Source organism: Petaurus breviceps, unplaced genomic scaffold, assembly GCF_028583685.1.
Source record: "Petaurus breviceps papuanus isolate PSGF00001 unplaced genomic scaffold, PetGlider_PUasm1.0 77, whole genome shotgun sequence".
In the NCBI taxonomy this organism is placed as follows: domain Eukaryota; kingdom Metazoa; phylum Chordata; class Mammalia; order Diprotodontia; family Petauridae; genus Petaurus; species Petaurus breviceps.
Window position 1 is genome coordinate 22,839,582 of NW_027186492.1, and position 17,585 is coordinate 22,857,166.

General features: G+C 37.7%; 1 long non-coding RNA gene across 1 annotated transcript; it reads right to left on the reverse strand.

The window, feature by feature from the left end:
* Positions 1 to 1,274: 1,274 nt before the first annotated feature.
* Positions 1,275 to 5,825, reverse strand: LOC138175543 (uncharacterized). The gene is made up of 2 exons (XR_011172030.1): positions 5,614 to 5,825; positions 1,275 to 2,229 (listed from the first exon to the last, which is right to left on the reverse strand). It is a non-coding gene; the product is annotated as an uncharacterized lncRNA (long non-coding RNA).
* Positions 5,826 to 17,585: the final 11,760 nt, after the last annotated feature.

The window sequence follows — 17,585 nt, forward strand, 5'->3', positions numbered from 1 at the left end:
TAAGGTTTAGTTCTGAATAAACAGTGTTCATTATACCTTGTAATTAGACCCTTAAAATTATTCACAGCAGCAGCCCTCAAGTGTGCTACCTTGACTGGCATTACATAAGGATTAGCCAGTACCAGAGGAGGGGAAGAAGAGGGAATAGCTGGAGCTGCAGGAGGAGGTGGTATAGGCATTCTAGCAGCCAATGGGCTGGGGACCAAAAGAAGGGGATCATCTAGGACATACCTGCATAACTTGGCAATAGGTAGGGGCCAAATGTAAAATGGGCTAAATTTCTTCAAACCACATACAGGAACAGGAGGATCTGGTGCAGAAGGGAGAGAATTATCTTGCTGGGAGCTTCCTAGTAAGGGTTAGCCAGTACCAGAGGAGGGGGAGCAACCAGAGGCACGGGGAGGGGTAGAGGCTAAACTTCTGGTCACAGATAGGTTACACTAGAGACAGTCTGACAATGGTTGGTTGCCATAGGTCATGTGACAAACAGGAGAGTGCACAGTGGCAACCTTACATTTTTAATGAGTTGCCCAAAATTATTTGGCAGGCCACAAGCAGCCTGTGGGCTATGCAGGCTTGATCTTTGATATCAAGTTAGTCTCATTCACATTTTATTAAGTAAATTTAGCTAAGAACTTCCTACAGTGTCACCACAGGGTAGGATCTTACAAAAGGACCATGAAAGTCTGAATGTTTAGGACTTCAGTCCATTTCCCTATGCAGTATCAGAATAAATCAAGCTGCAAGAGACTGTTATGTTGTAGAGACCCAAAAATGGGCCATGTGTTCCCTTTTTTTCCTTGTAACAGGGGCTATGTTCCCAGGTCTAAAGTTACACAGGTATTTATTTTTTTTTCCTTTTTGGGGGCAATTTGGGGTTAAGTGACTTGCTCAAGGTCACATGGCTTAGGGAGAAGCTTGCTTACAGGGAGACTTACTTAGAGAAAGGCTTTCACACCTTTTGGTACTGAGCCAATTAGGCACTGAGTCACATGGGTTGTGATGCCTTCTGGCTCCAAGCCAATTAGTCAAAATTATATATATTCTGGGAGGTTGGTATTTTGCCTTGGGACTCACTCATGAGAAGAATGTTCACCTGAGGTTTTGTGATTTGGCCATATGAGACTGTTAACATTGTGTTAATATTGTTACGGGCTTTCCCCCAACCTCCCTGTAGCGCCAATGTAATATTTACAATGCCCACGATCACAATAAAGACTGTGACTATAATTATTGTATGACATTAGATTGCAAAATATACCAAACTCTCCAGGTAGAGGATAGAACTGAAGCATTTATTTAGACACCAGAAAACCCAATCCCAAAACCAGTTAGCCAATTCCATCATAGTACCAAAAATATTCAGAAGCCATAATAACGCTGAGAGCCACAGCATCCTTCAGCCTTCCCACAAATCAATACAAGATCAATATTTACTCACAAACCTCTCTATCTCCTTAATGAGGGTGCTTTCTCCCCCACTGTCTTGCTAACTCTGACCAGCTTCCTTTGGGCTCTGCTTCCCTCCAGCAAATTCCTCCCACCACAGGCTCCATGTGACTACATTAAGCCTATTAGAGGGGCAGAATTTATCTTCTTAAGTTTATCAGAGTTAATTTCCTTATCCTCCCACACCACAGTAGGTCTTCAAACTCCCCCCCCCATGTTTATAAAAAGGGCAGATAAGATCTTCAAATTTCCATTCTCATTACATTTTGCCCCAAGATCTTTCATGCCCCTTACATAGCAAAAGTACATTAACAATAAATGAGAGTTTAGGGATAACTGGTGGAAAAACTGATGTCAACAGAACTTTGCAACAATATAACAGGGATAATAGAAAAACTTTGCACATAAAACAATAGCTTAGGGTTGGGGCTTGGGCACAAGTGCCCCATCCTTCCCCCCTGGAATGAATAGGGCTCAAAATCTTGGGGTAAGGGGCAAATGTCTCTTCTCCAAAGCTACTTCAAGCTGAAATTGGACGTAGAGCTGTCCCTTCCCTAAGAGGTCCCATTTGAGAGTTCAGTTCTTTAGCTGCCATCCAGAGCTTGGTAAATGCCAGATCCAGAAGGTCCCATTTTAAAGGTCAGTTCTTTAGCTGGCATCTGGAGCTCAGTCAAGGCCAGGTCCAGAGGTGGCACATCACAGTCATGGACAGGGGGTGACATCCAGCTTAAGCGATCAGTCCTCTGCAGGCGGAGGGTACCAATCCTGCAGAAAACAAATCTTGCAAACAAGTATAACAGACAAAAAGTAAAAAAGAAACAAATATAGGGTCAGCTGTGCCTCTGGAGTCCATGAACTCACTGTCATAACCTCATTCACAATAGAATACATGAGTTAAGGGTACAATTTGGCAATAATCTCCTGGATAAACAACAGCTATGGTATTGTCTTTCCCATGTGCTATAATCTCTGCAGCCTTTGGAACATCATCTGGTTTCCACTTTAACCATACATTAGCTCCCTATTTTATTCTATTAGTAGAACCAAATTCTTTAGTTCCTCTAATAGTTATTTTAGAAAGAGGGTCAGTTTTCACAAGTGGTATTGTTTCACAAGGAATAATAATCACTTGAACTATTCTATCATTTTTACAAAACTGTATGGGTTCTTCACCCAAATTTTTCAATGTTAACAATAATTTATCCCTGATAATTAAAATCTATTACTCCAGCCAATACATGTATACCTCGAGCTGCTAAACCTGATTTAGGTAATATCCATCCAAAATGATTTTTAGGGATTCTCATATGTATCCCAGTAGAGATGTTCCTTATTTCTTTTCTATCCAACCAAAAGTCTTCTAAACAATGTAAATCATATCCTGCCAAACAAGGTGTTTGGCATAGCTATAGATTTGTGTAGGGCAGAAATTCCACTTTTGCCAGTTTTAGCTCTATTTTGAATATACCACTTCCATTTAATTATGCTGGACTCTTGGGCATGTCCAATTCTATGAGAAGCTGGGGTACTCATTTCCAGGTCATAATAGAGATTCCAGGCCTTAATGTCACTTCATGGCCCAGAGTCAGTTGTCCAGTCTCTACCAAAGCCCAAAATGTAACTAACAACTGTTTTTTTTAAGGTATATATTGCACTCCAGATGAAGGAAGTTTCCTGGATCAAAACCCTAAAGGTACATTTCAGCTTTCTTGTTTCTGCCATAAACTCCAGTTTGCAAAATCATCCTGTACAGTCACTTGCAATGCAACTGGATCATTCTGCATAGGCCATAAATCTAGAGCCAATTGTACAGCAGCTTTGGCTTCCTGAAAAGCTTTACTCTGCTCAAGTCCCCAGTCAAATTCATATTTCTTCCTGGTAACTTTATATAAGGGTTTCAAAATCTGTCCCAGGTGTGGAATGTGATGTCACCAATATCCAAATAATCCTATAAACTTTTGGGCCTCTTTCTTATTGGTAGGGATAGGAAAATCCTGAATCTCTTGTTGGATTTGTGGTAGAATCTCTCGCAGTCCCTTATTACACAGTATTCCCCAAAATTTTACATTTTGAGCTGGTCCTTGATCTTTTGCAGGGTTAATTTCCCACCCTTTGCTTTTCATGTGTTCAGTCAAAAGTGTCAAGCTCTTCTCTACTTTTTTGCATTTTTCCCTGTATCATAATATCATCAATGTAGTGGGTAAGCTGTATACCAGGTAGCTTTAATTCATCCAAATGTTCAGCCACAATCCTATGACAAATAATGGGACTATACAGATATCCTTATGGCAAGCGGATGAAAGTATATTGTTTGCCTTGCCAATTGAAAGCAAATTGATCCCGCTGTTTAGAGTCTATTGGGATGGTGAAGAAGGCATTGGCCAAATCAATCACTGCATACCAAGTTCCATCATATTTCTGAATCTTTTCTATTAAGGTGACAGTATCTGGAACAGCAGCATACAAGGGAGGAGTCACCTTATTCAACTGTCTAAAATCCACTGTCATTCTCCTCGTGCTCCCTGATCTGGTGATTATGTATCTATTACTTTGTTTAGACAGTTGGAACCCTGTCTATTGGATTCTTTCTTGGATACTTGCTTCTTTCTACTTTTCAGTCTGCATTGTTTAATTAAAGTAAGATTGTTGACCTCTTTGAAACTCTCTTTTCTTAGAAAAGCATAACAAAGAACCTGTGCTAACCACCCTTCTTTGTGCTGGTGTTATTGGCCTTACACCTTCACAGAAGCTTCAAGTATCATCAATGATACAACTCCCAGAATATATGGGAAAATTAGGGGAGTCAACAGAGATAACTCTGTTGATACCAGATATTGGGGGAGAAGGGATAATATAGTTCTGTTTACACAAAGGGTTGCCAGAAACATAATCCTTGGAAACTAGGTGCCAAAGACAGGGTCCTTGGGCAAGCACCCTTGTGCCTGCATTTATGGCTTTTATTTGAGGAATTACAGGGTCAACAGTCTATATGTTCTTACAAAAAGGTAAGAATTTCTCACAGGGGCCCCTGAGACACTGAGTTGCTTCCAGAGACATGGTCTTTTCCTTTTGGGGTCTATGTCCTATCACTAACAGTTTGGGTTCCTAGAGTAGAGGTGAGTGGTGACATTCAAGGTATTCTGTGTTTTGTATTATTAAAACTATAACTTATGAGCACCCACCAATGTATTTATTTTTATTTGTCCAAAATAACATCACTATATTGGGGTCAGTGTACACTGTGTCTGCTGGTTGATCAAATCAATACAACCTTGGAAGGCTCTATCACAGGTTGGGCACATAGAGTTTATGTGAACATGTGAAATGGAAATGTCTCTAAATTTGCTCATTTTGTGTTTCTTCTGAGCTACTGTTATTTTGCTTTGTTCATAGAGAATAGTACCTTCTTTGCGCCATGCTGGGGCAGTCCTGTGCCAGTGTCTCATATGTCTCCCATTGGATTCCAAAGTTCTTCAGAGAGATGTTGAGAGTATGGAACCATTGGTTACAGCAAATGGAGAAATTTTGAATGCTATGGGTAAGTTCATTTACCTTGGCAGTATATATTTCAAGGGATGTATATACAGTTGATGAGATTGATGCATGAGCTAGCCAGAGCTAGCTCAGAATTTGGGAAGTTCTGGAGGAAAGTGTGGGAGAAAAGAGGTAGTGAGGTGCCTACCAAATTGATGGCCTACAGAGCCACTGTGCTGATCTCATGGTTGTATTCTTATGAAACCTGGGTAGTATATACCAGCACCATGCCAGGAAATTGAATTGCTTCCATTTACCTTTAATGGTCAGCCAGATGACACAATTAACCCTGTGGAAAGGCATATACTGAGGTGGCAGTGTAAGAACAGTAGCCATGTAGCATTACTTCCGTGAACCTGGGCTAAATTTTACTCCCACAACTAGACAAAGAATCAATGGAAAGAGTGAGCACATAGAATACATCAGTAGAAAGACACAAATCAAACTTCTGGTCCTGAATTTCCTTTGCTTCACTTTTTGTCCTCATGCTGTTCCTCACTTCCCTCCCTTCCCCCAGCCCTCAAACCATGAAGCACCTCTGTTGGGTGGGTCACTTATCAGGACTCTCTGGCCCTCTTTCTCTTCAATGCTTACCTTCTGATTGCCAGGGTCAAATCTCTTTCAACTTACAAAGCTTCTCCTGTCTTGTGCCTTGAATTACTGGGACTCCTTCCTGTTGAATATAGCCTCTTCTCCTCGATTATTAGCTTCCCTGAAAGATACAGTGGCTGGTGGGGAGGAAAGAAAAATAAATGCTTTTCTGTTTCTCAGGGAAATAAATTATTTCCTCCTTGATAGGGTCTTTTTTTCATAATTGGCTCTCTTCTTGATTTAATGAACTTCTAAGAACTGTCTCTGGCATCAACTGAGTATATGCTGATTTTCAAAGAGCTAGTAGATGTGTGGTCAGTCTTTCCAACTAGGGATGACTGGCTTTCCTAGAATTTCATCAGGCTTGGCTAAATAACGTCTTTATCCTCACAATGAGGTAATAAAGTATTAACTTTTTTGTGTTTCCTGAATCCTGCCTTCTGTAATTTCATCAATTGGGCAGGATAAATTCAATTGATCAGGTATTACTTGATCAACTCTATACACTCAAGGTCTAAGTCCCTACTACATATGAGAAATACTGGGGAAGAGACAGGGAAAAGAGAGAGAGAGAGAGAGAGAGAGAGAGAGAGAGAGAGAGAGAGAGATGAAGGAGAGAGAAGGGAGAAAGAGGTATGGGAGAAAGAAAGGAGAGAAGGGGATGGAGGGAGAAAGAATGGAGAAGGTAAAATGGAAAAGATAAGAAAAGAGAAGGGGGGAGAGAGAGAAGAGAGAAGGGAGAGAGTGGATAAAGAAAAGAGTGGGGTAGAGTACACATTTGAGCCATTCCTGCAAAAAAAGACCTAGTAGTAAATAAAATTTTCAATTTGTGAACCCTCCAAACATATGAACTACACACACACACACACACACACACACACACACAACCTAATTGTGTGACTGGACTAAAGAAAGCAATCAAGTCTCTAATGCTTATTTACTAGTATTCTTATAAAGAGAGATAGATCTGTAGGATGAAGAAAGAAGAAAAGAGGATTATCAAGGAACAAAAAGAATCAATGGATGCTTCTGTGGGCTTAAGGGGAACTTCAAAGAATTGGAAGGAAGTGACGGCCAGGTGGCTCAGTGAATAAGAGCTCCGGTCCCACTGTTGGGATGACATGGGGATCGAATCCGGTCTCAGATACTTAGCACCACACCCAGAAATAACTGGCCATGTAACCTTGAACAAGTTACTTAACCCCAATTGCTTAAAAAAAATTGGAAGGAGTAGTCAAAATGAAGAATTCAAACTCTAGATAGATAGATAGATAGATAGATAGATATAGATATAGATATAGATATAGATATAGATATAAACATAGATATAGATATCATCATGCTCTCCCTGTTAGTGAACCAATATCATTTGTAGATGGTGGAAAGTTGTAGTTAGAAAGTCATGTGGTCCAATGCAAAGGGATTCTCTGGAGTCAAAGGACCTAGGTCTAAACATAGTCTCTGATGCTTACCATCTCTGTGTCCTTGGACAAGTAACTTAACCTCTCTGGGCCTGAGCTTTGTCTTTTGTAAAAGGAGGGTTGGACTAGATTCCCCTTAAAATTCCTTCCAACTCTAGACTTCCAATGATCCTAATATCCTGTAAATGGGGAGAGGGGAGATAAGCAATGGAAAGGAGCTAGAAATAAAGCTTTATCTACGGAAATTTGTGCCATTAAGAGACTCACTTCTCTGATAAAAGCTAGTATCTCCTAGAACTGTCTCACATGGATGAGTCCCTAATAACAGCTAGCATCCAGAAGGGTAGGGGGAACATAAAATTGGACACTGAATAATATGGTCTTAGGAATAGAGAAGGATCATGCTAAGGGCAAGGAATACAACCAGGAGCCATGACTCCAGACACAGAAAAACATTCATCATATAGTATTGCTTTTATTCAATATTCCTTTCTTTATAATTGATACATATATAAGTAAAACAGCAGGGAAAAGGTAGAATGGAATATAATTTACAATAATGTAGAAAAGAGATTGAGGAGGAAGTTCAAAGTTGGGTACTATAGAAATTCTATGTTTCACTCTTCCCCATATGGGAAAGAAATGAGAATTTACTAGGTACCTACTCTGTGCCAGACACTTTACCAATATCTCATTTCATTCTCACAAAACTAGAAAGTTTATACTATTATTATCTTCATTTTACATTTGTGGATTGAAGTTAAATGACTTGCCCTTAGTTACACAGCTAGTAAATATCTGGGGCAAATCTTGAACTCAGGTCTTCCTCACTCCAGGCCCAGGGTTTCTCTATACACTGAAGTCCCTAGCTACCTATGGGACATTGAAAAGAAAATAAATAATGAAAAGGAGAAAGCAATAAAAAAAAATTGGGGGGAAAGGGCACTGCAGAAAAAATGTGACTTAAACAAAGGAGTGTGGGGAGGAAGGAAAGGGAAGATTTTGCAGTGCACACTAAACTGGGTAAGGAAAGAAAAGGGTAAAAAGAGGAGAAAGAAAAATATTTTTGTCTTTTTATTTACCAATTTAAATTAAAAGAATTTGGGATGGGGCAAATTGACAGGAATTGAGAGAAGGGTTTGTGGTAATAGGTTGGCAACAAAGCAATGTAAACAAGACTAATTACAGGAATAAAGTACTGCCTTAAAAAGGAAAAAGATAAAATGAAGGTAAAATAAATAAATGGAGGAAAACTGCAAACCAGTTGAACCTTAAATAAGAATAAGCAATCCAGTAAAAGAAAGAGAAAACAAACTCCAGTTCCCTACATATGAAACACTCCTAACATAAAGATGGACATGAAATGAAAATGAGAGGCTGGATCAAAATTTACTATTGCATTAGGTGATTCCAATAAAGCAAATATTGCAATCACTCCATCAAACACAGCAAAAATAAAATTCACAATGCTCAAAGAGAGAAACTTGGAAACTACATTGAACTTAAAGGTATGATAGTAAAATAATATCACTACCAAACCTATATGCCTCTAATGACACAGCCTCTAAATTCATAAAGAAAAAAATAACTGATTACAAAAAAATATAGGCAGTATCATCATAACTGCAATAGACTTTAATGTTCCTCTTTCAGCCCTGAATAAATCTAACAGAAACATAAAAAGAAAAATATAGAACTGAAAAAATTGTTGAAAGCCTTAAATAAAAAACCATTCTCAGCACTGTATGGTAACTTTACCAAAAATCAAATGTATTAGAACACCGAGAAATGACAAAATAAAGGAAAAAAGCAAAATACTGAACATATCCTTTGTAGACTGTATCATAATTATCAAAATAACACTGCTGGCATGAGTGACTCCATCTTGAACTTGTAATGAACATGGATATTCCAGTCTTCTAAGTCTGTAAACAGTTTGATTTTGTAGTTCTAATAACTGGCACATCTAATTATCTTGACCAAATGCTCTTTCAAATGGACAGGGTCACCAGATCTATTTATCATGAGTTCTTTACAAATGCTTGACAGTCACCTTGACATATGACATCAATATATTTGTGTATTGACATAAAAAGTCATGGCCATAAATTTTATCTGCTAAAAGTTTATTGATCAAATTTTCCTAAAAAGCAGGTCATAATGATCCAGTCACTACTATGGGTTGTGAACAAATTGTCTGTTTTTGTAGAGACTAAGCCCAGAAAAATAAAACCCAAAAGTTCATATTTATAAATAACCTGAAATTTGTAAAGAAATCACACTATTTTCCTGGAACCCAGAGGGGACCAACTTCATAGAGACTAGACCAGGCAAAGCCTGACTCTCAACTATCTCTATCCACAGCTACAGGGTCTATCTCTTCATATTCATTTCCCTATATTACCCTCAGAACTCCAATTCATCATCATTGTTTCTACTATTTTGGAAAAGTGATCAAATTATTTTGGGTACTTAAGTGATGTTGGGTTGAGTGTTTTCTATAGCACATTTTCAGAAACTTAAGTTTTTCCTATTGTGTGGTATAGAAATACAAGTAGAGATTTTCCATCCTCATTATTAAGTGAATTGAGTGAAATAACCAAGAATGCTTATATTGAATGAATTAAATAAAAGCAATTTAATTAACTAAATTATTGAATGTCTTGGCTTTCCTTGGACAAGGGCACTGCAAAAGAGTGTGACTTAAACTAAGAGGGAGGAAGGAGAGGAAAGATTTTACACCACACATTAAACTGGGTGTAGAAACAAACAAAAAAAAAGAACAAGGGTATGTTTCAGTTAGTTTCCGTTGCGCTTTTCTACATAATGACTTATGTACTTACAGTCAAGAATCCAATAAAAGAATCCTAAGTAGTTTAAACAAAGACAGTCACAAAATAGCAATTAATACAAGAAATAAAATTTAGAAATACAAACCAAAATGAAATCTTAATAATGATATGCCAAATAATGAGTAACTCAAGAATGTATCACAGAAACAAAAACCATATGAAAGAGAATAATAATGAAACAGCATAACAAAATTTGGGGGTGGTGAAAAGTGGTCCTCAGAGGAAAAATTTAATCTCTGATAGTATAACTTTACAAATTTTTAAAAAGAGGTTAATAAACTGAACATTCAACTTTAAGAAACTTTTAAAAAAGCACAGGGATGGCTAGGTGGTGCAGTGAGTAAAGCGCCGGCCCTGGATTCAGGAGGACCCGAGTTCGGTTCCGGCTTCAGACACAACACCCACACAACACACACACACACACAAAAACTAGCCGTGTAAACTTGGGCAAGTTACTTAACCCCAATTGCCCTCCAAAAAGGCAAAAAATAAAAAAGAAGCACAAAAGTAGAAATCTTGAAAATTTGAGAAGTAAATGAATGAATGAATAAAGAAGTTAATAACCACTTACTATATGCCAAGCACTGAGGGTATATACAGAAAAGTAACATAGTCTCTCCTCTCAAAGAGTTCATATTTAAAAGGGAGAGATAACACATATATGAGGAGTTTAATATAGGCTAGATGGAAAGGTCTACTTTTTTTCTGTTGTTACCACAGGGGGATCAAGAAATGATAAACAAAACTAAAAGCTTCAAACCCTTTGAAGAAAAAAAAAGTCAAACTTTAAACTATCTTGATCAAAAAAGAGAGGAAAGTAAATCACAAATGGAATAAGAAGTTACAACATAGAGAAGAAGGAAAAATAATTCTCAGGCCCTACTGTACAAAATTTTATGTCAATATAATCAAGGATTCTTTTTTCTTTTTTTTATTTTTCTAAAATTTAAATACACAGTATGAAAAGAAAAAGAAACATTATAAACTTACATATGAAAATTTAAATACAAAGTTAAGAAAAGAAAAACCATGTCATGTACACCGAAGAATATGAGAGGATTCAAAATATATAGCAATAAATTTCCATTTCAAGAAAGCCTATGTAATATATACATGTTGTGTTGAGAGCTATCCATCTTTTCTTAGCTTCCTTGTAAGTTTCCTTTGTTCTCTGCTGTGCACTTTTTACTTTGTTCTTTTCCCTCTTTCTCTCCCCGCACCCAAGCCTACAATTAAGTGTGGATATATTTACCAAGAATTCTTTAAATGGATTACCCTCTACAAAAGTACAAAATACTCAAATTAAGCATGAAACAGGTATAGTAAATGGCCCAATCTCTAAAAATTCATTTGGATTAGGCACAAAGCATCTTTTTTTCCTATCACAGAAACAGACCCTTTATTCAGTTGTTTTTTCAACTAATGCTAACATATTTTAAAGTAATTAACAAATAAATTATTCTCAAAATTGAGAAAAATGTTATCAAGCTCCTTTTATGAGAAAAATATGATCCTAATATTTAAACTGATGAGGTATTGACAAAGCAATGATAGACCAATATCGCTGATGAATGTTGTTACAAAAAATTTTAATTAAAACCTAGCAAAAAGACTACACCAATATATTGAAAAAAAATATTATTACAGAGTTGGATACAGCTGAACAAAGATGCAAGGATAGTTCATAATTAAGAAAACAACATAATCACTCCTATTAAAAAAAATCTTAACTATGTGATTACATCAGTAGATTTTTAAAAAAATTTACAAAGTATGACATTCATTCATGCTAAAAACTATAAAAAAGCATAGTCATCAAAGGACCAGTTTTTAGCATGACATAAAGTATATATCAAAGTCAATAAAGAGTGAGATAAAACTCAGTATGGTTTGACTTGGTTCTAGGAATGCTAGTGGTAGTAACAGGACAAGACAAAGACATTAAATGCACATGATAGCCCATCTCCAGACTCCATTCATTTACACTAGCAGTTCCCCCTGCCTGGAATTCTCTTCCTCTTCTTCTGTCTCCTGATTTCCTTCTAATCCCAGTTAAAATCCCACCTTCTCCAAGAAACTTTTCCTTATGCACTCTTAATGGAAGTGTCTTCCCTCTTCCGCTGGTCATCTCTGAATTACCTAGCATACGTTTTGTGTGAGCTTGCTTATACACAGCTGTCTACATGCTGTGTTTCCCATTGGATTATAAATTCCTGGACAGGGGGACTATGTTTGGCTTCTCTTTGTATCTCCAGTGCTAAGAGCAGTGCCTAGAGCTGTTAAATGCCTGTTGACTTCTCTTGGCTAAACTTTTGCAACAATAAGACAACAAATTCTCTATTTATACACAACATGATAGCTTTCTTGGAAAACACCAGAGAATAAGCAAAGAAACATTGTCTTCAGCCTTTCCCTCAGGAATCTCCCAGGGTTGTCCTCAAATTTAAATGAGATAATGTCAGGATGGAATGGTAGCAAGCTCATCTTTCTGGGGCTTGTTGCTGAGAAAATCTCTCATGCTCCACAAATAAAGAAACTAGCAATCAGAAGTCTGTGTCAACATCAGAAAAGCATCATCTAGAGGGGTTGGATTTTGCAACTTGTCCTGAGTACATGACTCATGTTGTTAAGTCTAGAGTCCTGAATTTTTGAATTTTTTTTCTGAGGGGGGGAAGTGAGACAATTGAGGTTAAGTGAGTTGCCCAAGGTCACACAGCTAGTAAGTGTCTGAGGCCAAATTTGAACTCAAGCCCTCCTGACTCCAGGGCTGGTGCTCTATTCACTGTGCCACCTAACTGCCCCAGAGTTTCTGAATCTTAAGAGAACTTGAGTCCTGAGTTCAGAGTTCTAGTATCTTCACATAAAGACTAGCTATACTGGGTATGAATGGAACGTTAGTTGTAGACTGCATTGTGTTATCTGTACTTCTTTGCTGGACCTTAGGAGGAGTGGCCATGCAAGTTAAGAAAACTGAATAGTGCCTTTACTAGAACTACTGAGTTCAGAGTGTCCTTTCTACTATCTAGGGCATCACCTTGATCTAGTTGTGGTTATTAGTGTTCAACCATATGGTAATGTTTTGTCATATGTCTTTTTTGTTATTCTGATTTGTTTTCTTCTTATTGATTTCATGGCAAGAGCAAAAACATATACAGAATAAAGGTGTGACTGTCCATTCCTATGGAAAGATGGAGCCATTATGACAAAATCACATTGCTAGTGCTCAGCAAAACATGATGAGTACAGGGGACGCCTTTAGTTTACTAGAAGTGGGTTTCTGATTCTGATTGGGCAAATCCACGATCATTTACATAAACTATAAAACAAGCTGGGGGGCCCACCCAGAGAAAGGTAGAATCAAGGAGGAAAAAGTTGTCCTGTCTCTGAAAATCACAGAAAGCTTGGCATCTGCCCAGTACTAATGTTCAGTGGGGTGAAGCAACATTAACACCAGGGTGAGCATCAGAATGACCTAGAACCTGATCCTTCCTTCTTAATAGATTTCTTAGTGGCTAGCAACTCCACCGGATGGTTATATAACAAACATTACTAAACACCTACTGTGTGCATGTTACTATGCTCCAAGGCATTAAGGGAGATGTGTAGTTTAAAGAAACCTGGTCCCCTTAGTGAGTTTACAGGGCACTGGGGGAGAAGATGACTGAACCTTGAAGGACAAGTACTTAGAAAAGAGGAGGGCATTCCAGCATGTTTTTATTAGAGTTCAGAAATCAGTAATTAATGATCAGTTATTGTGCTTCAACATAAAAAGGAAATCCAAAGCAGTGAATTATTTGCTCTCCTTGAATGTGTAAAATAATACATTTCTTTCAGGACCATTTACTTAACCAAAGGAAACAGATTATGATCTAAACAAGGCTCCAATGTATGAAAAGTACTGTAAAATCGTTGTCTTTCAATACTTCTGGATAAAACAGGGGCAGGGAGTTGGGGGAGCCTCTAGATGAAACTATAAAGCTTGAAGGGAAATCTCCATTTTCTTTTCAACAAAAATGTACATACTAAATGTACATACTAATGAATCATTATAATTGCCAGTTTAAAGGAACAGCATACTAAAATAAACCCAGGTTTAAACATGCAAGTCTCTCATTCTAACTTCATTGGCTTTGATTCAAAAGATATTTTTATTTTTATTTTTCGGTAAAAGTTGTTAAGCCATAGTTTTATAAGGGCATACTGAAGGTGACTAATTCAATAAGTATAATATCAATTCTATTCTATTCTGGATAGAAATTAAGAAAGGATTTGTATATTAACCCTGGGAAAACTCAAACCACTTACTAGTTTAAATTACAGTAGCCATTTATGTGAAATAAACCAAGGGCTGGAGTAGCTCATGTAAATTGAGTAGCATATTGAAAAGGGAGAATCAGATAAAGATCCAAGGTGAAAGCAAAGCAAAACAAAACAATTCTTCCTCAACTGAGACCAATTTCAAGCTAGAACTTAGCTATCCAGTGACTCCCTGACACCCAAATAACAAGAATTATGGCTTTGCCGTGTTTTCATGGCTTCAATGCACTGCAGTTGCAAAGTTCACTCTCTTACGTATTTCAGTAGGTGTCACAATGCTCTTTGTGCAGCTGCCTTCGAGTCGCCATTATTGCTCAATAGCATTCCAACCACCTGAGAAAAGTGCTATCCATTGCCAACTCAAGCATAATTTCCAGTATCAAAGTCCGTCAACAATCTGTTCCTGTGCTGACACTTCTGTTCACTTTTTAATGGATTCATTTCACTCATAGTTACTGGCTGTTGTTATTTCTTAGGGAGCAGTTACAGATCAAGAGTTCTCACTACAAGTTTTCAACAAAACAAAAACATTTTGCTTCAGACTGGCAAAATGATTAGTCATATTTGCATCTACTCTTCTGCTCCCAAAGGTCATGGTTGGGGTTCTTTTCAGTGTGCTAAGAGATCCTCTTATCAAGGACAACAGTGAACTACTAAATAAAGGAATGTCAGCACAGGTACACTCTCCCAATTGGTACCTCATTAATGGCCATTCTGCCATTCATGGTACTTAAAAATACCACAGAGGATAATAGGGACCACAGATTTAGAACTGGAAAGGATGTTAGGAATCATGTAATTTCACCCCTATCCTTTGGCAGACAAGGAAACCGAGGCCCGCTCAGATTAAGTAATTTGCTCAAGGTCAGATCTGGTCATGGTAATTATGGAAAAAAAATGTAGGACCATCAAGGAAAATCAGGTTTGTTATTACACCAATACTATAGGTTCAAATATGGACTCAGACACTGGGACCCTAGGTTTGTCACTTAAACCCTGTTTGCCTCATTTTCTTCAACTATAAAATAAGCTGGAAATGGCAAACCACTCCAGTATCTTTGCCAAGAAAACCCCTAATGGGGTCACAAAGAGTCAGATATGACTGAATTGAATAGGTCAAATAATTTCCATTATATCACAGCAAATGGTATTTGCTGCATAAGGTAGTTTAGGTACAAATTCTATCCTAAAACAGCAGTATCTTAAATATAGGACCCCCATGTATACCCAATTATAAAATAAAATCACATCATTTTTTCAACAACAAGTGTGTAAATAGCTCTTTACCAAGCAGAAGTAATAAACAAGAAACAGACTAAAAGAGGCCTCCTTCAATAAAACTTTCCATTAATTCATGCCTCCTGTACTGGCTCAAAGTATTCATTCTCTATGACTCAGAACTTAGTATTCAGGAAAGAAAATGGTGGCCTTCCTATTGTTAGGTATTATGTGCTGAGCAGTTCTATTTGCATCTGACTTTTTTACTTACATCAAGACTAAAAGTCAATAAAAGAAAAAAAGGGATTTAAAAGGCCAAATACACTCTGGTAATGGCTGCCCTCACAAAATGGTTACATCTCTGTATTAGAGCAGACAAATATTGTTGCCACATGCTCTGACCAGTGCAAAATCCCACTGCCTCCCTAAGTCTATTATTTTCTCTCCTCTAAACTGATAGGGCTGGCTGGACAATCTTGAATGTTCCTTCTAGCTCGTTTATTCTATTCTACGTTTTCAAATTTCTATATCCTAAGGCCCCTTCCAACTTTGGTAGTCTAAGATTCAATGAAATATCTCATATATATTTCATAGATTCTAGAATCATAGAAATCTAGAGCTCAAAGGGTGATGTTTTATTCTATAAATACTATTAGCTTATATTCATGTCTGACCTGGACTGGAGCTAGAAAAACTGGCATGATAATTCAACTTTTAGTGAGTAAACATGGTGACCTCCCCCACCACACACACACACTTTCCAATATTCATAAAGCTTCATGTATTATTAATATTTCGTTTTTTAGGGTACCTCATCCTTTAGGATTTTTTTTAAAAACCACAACAGGAAAGAAATTATCTCCTTGAATTTTGCCTAATCAAATCTTTGCTTATGACAACTGCCTCTTACAAAACAGGCTTTCATCCTAATTAGAGGTGAGAGAAAAGCAAGCTTTCTTCAGAACATTATATCTCACCCCATGACCACTGTGGTTTAGGAAAGATTCTTAGATCCCTAATTTGCTGGACCCACAAAGAAACCTTCAAGAGATTCTAGTCTGGTCCCCTAAGTGTACAGAGGAAGAAACTGGGGCCCACGCAGGAGATGTGTCTTGCCCAAGGTTACCTAGTCAATGACAGAGCTGGGACCAAAGTCTGACTTTCCTTTGTCCTTGTGCAGTATTTTTTCCACTTTTCAGTACTACCTTCCTTAATTTTTTTTTCTTTTTCTTTTTTTTGCGAGTTGCAAAACAATGGTCCTGTTTTGGGACTTCAGATACATTTGAACTACACTAATAATGTGACAAAACTCAAAATTTCTAAATTAAATGAGTTCACAAACTAGGAAAAAAGTACCCCAGGACCAAATCTGTTACCTAGCCAGGTTTCTAAGCATGTAAGTTAATAGTAGGTAAGTGAACTTTATTCCATTTAGTCAGCACTGTGATAAGTAAACCACAGAATTATAGTTTGGGAGAAATTCTGTTGGCCCCAAAATCTAATTCTCTAGTCTCCCCCCCCCAGACCCCACACCCCCCAACCCCCACCTTTTTAAGCCTGGTTTCCTTTGATCTAATTAGATTGTGATCATGGGTAACTTACTCCTCTTTTTGAATCCTTAGGATCCTCATCTAAAAAGTTAGGAGGTTCGAGTGAGTTACTAATTTGGCAGTCAGTCTGATGAAGTCTATGGACTCCTCAGAATCATGTTTGCAAAAGCATACAATAAACCAATTATGTTGAAGTAACAGTTGTCAAAATATTTTTACAAACTTCACAGACCCCAAGCTAAAAACCCCTGAGGTCTCTGGAGAGTTAATTTTCTGTGATTTTCAGTTCTTGTGTTCAGGCAGAGTATGGTAACGGAGAGGAGGGCAATCCCATTCCACCAACATAGGAAGTGACTGACTAAGGCCAAGTGTGGAAGATTTATGTCCGAAGAAGTAATAGAGGAGAACAAGCTTCATCTGAGTCCACAATGGAAGACAATGTTGTGGCCCCAAAAAACAGTTTATCCTCAATCTTGTGAAAAGAACAACATCCTACTTTTCCCCGGGGGTGGGTGAAGCAAACAGCTCGTTGGATGATCTGAGCCTCTTGAACTGTTTCCCAAATGTTTGGGGTTTGGCAATACAGTGCACACGTTGCCCCAAGCATTTTTCCCCCTTTAATTTTTAAGCCCAAGTGTATTTTAAGGAAAATT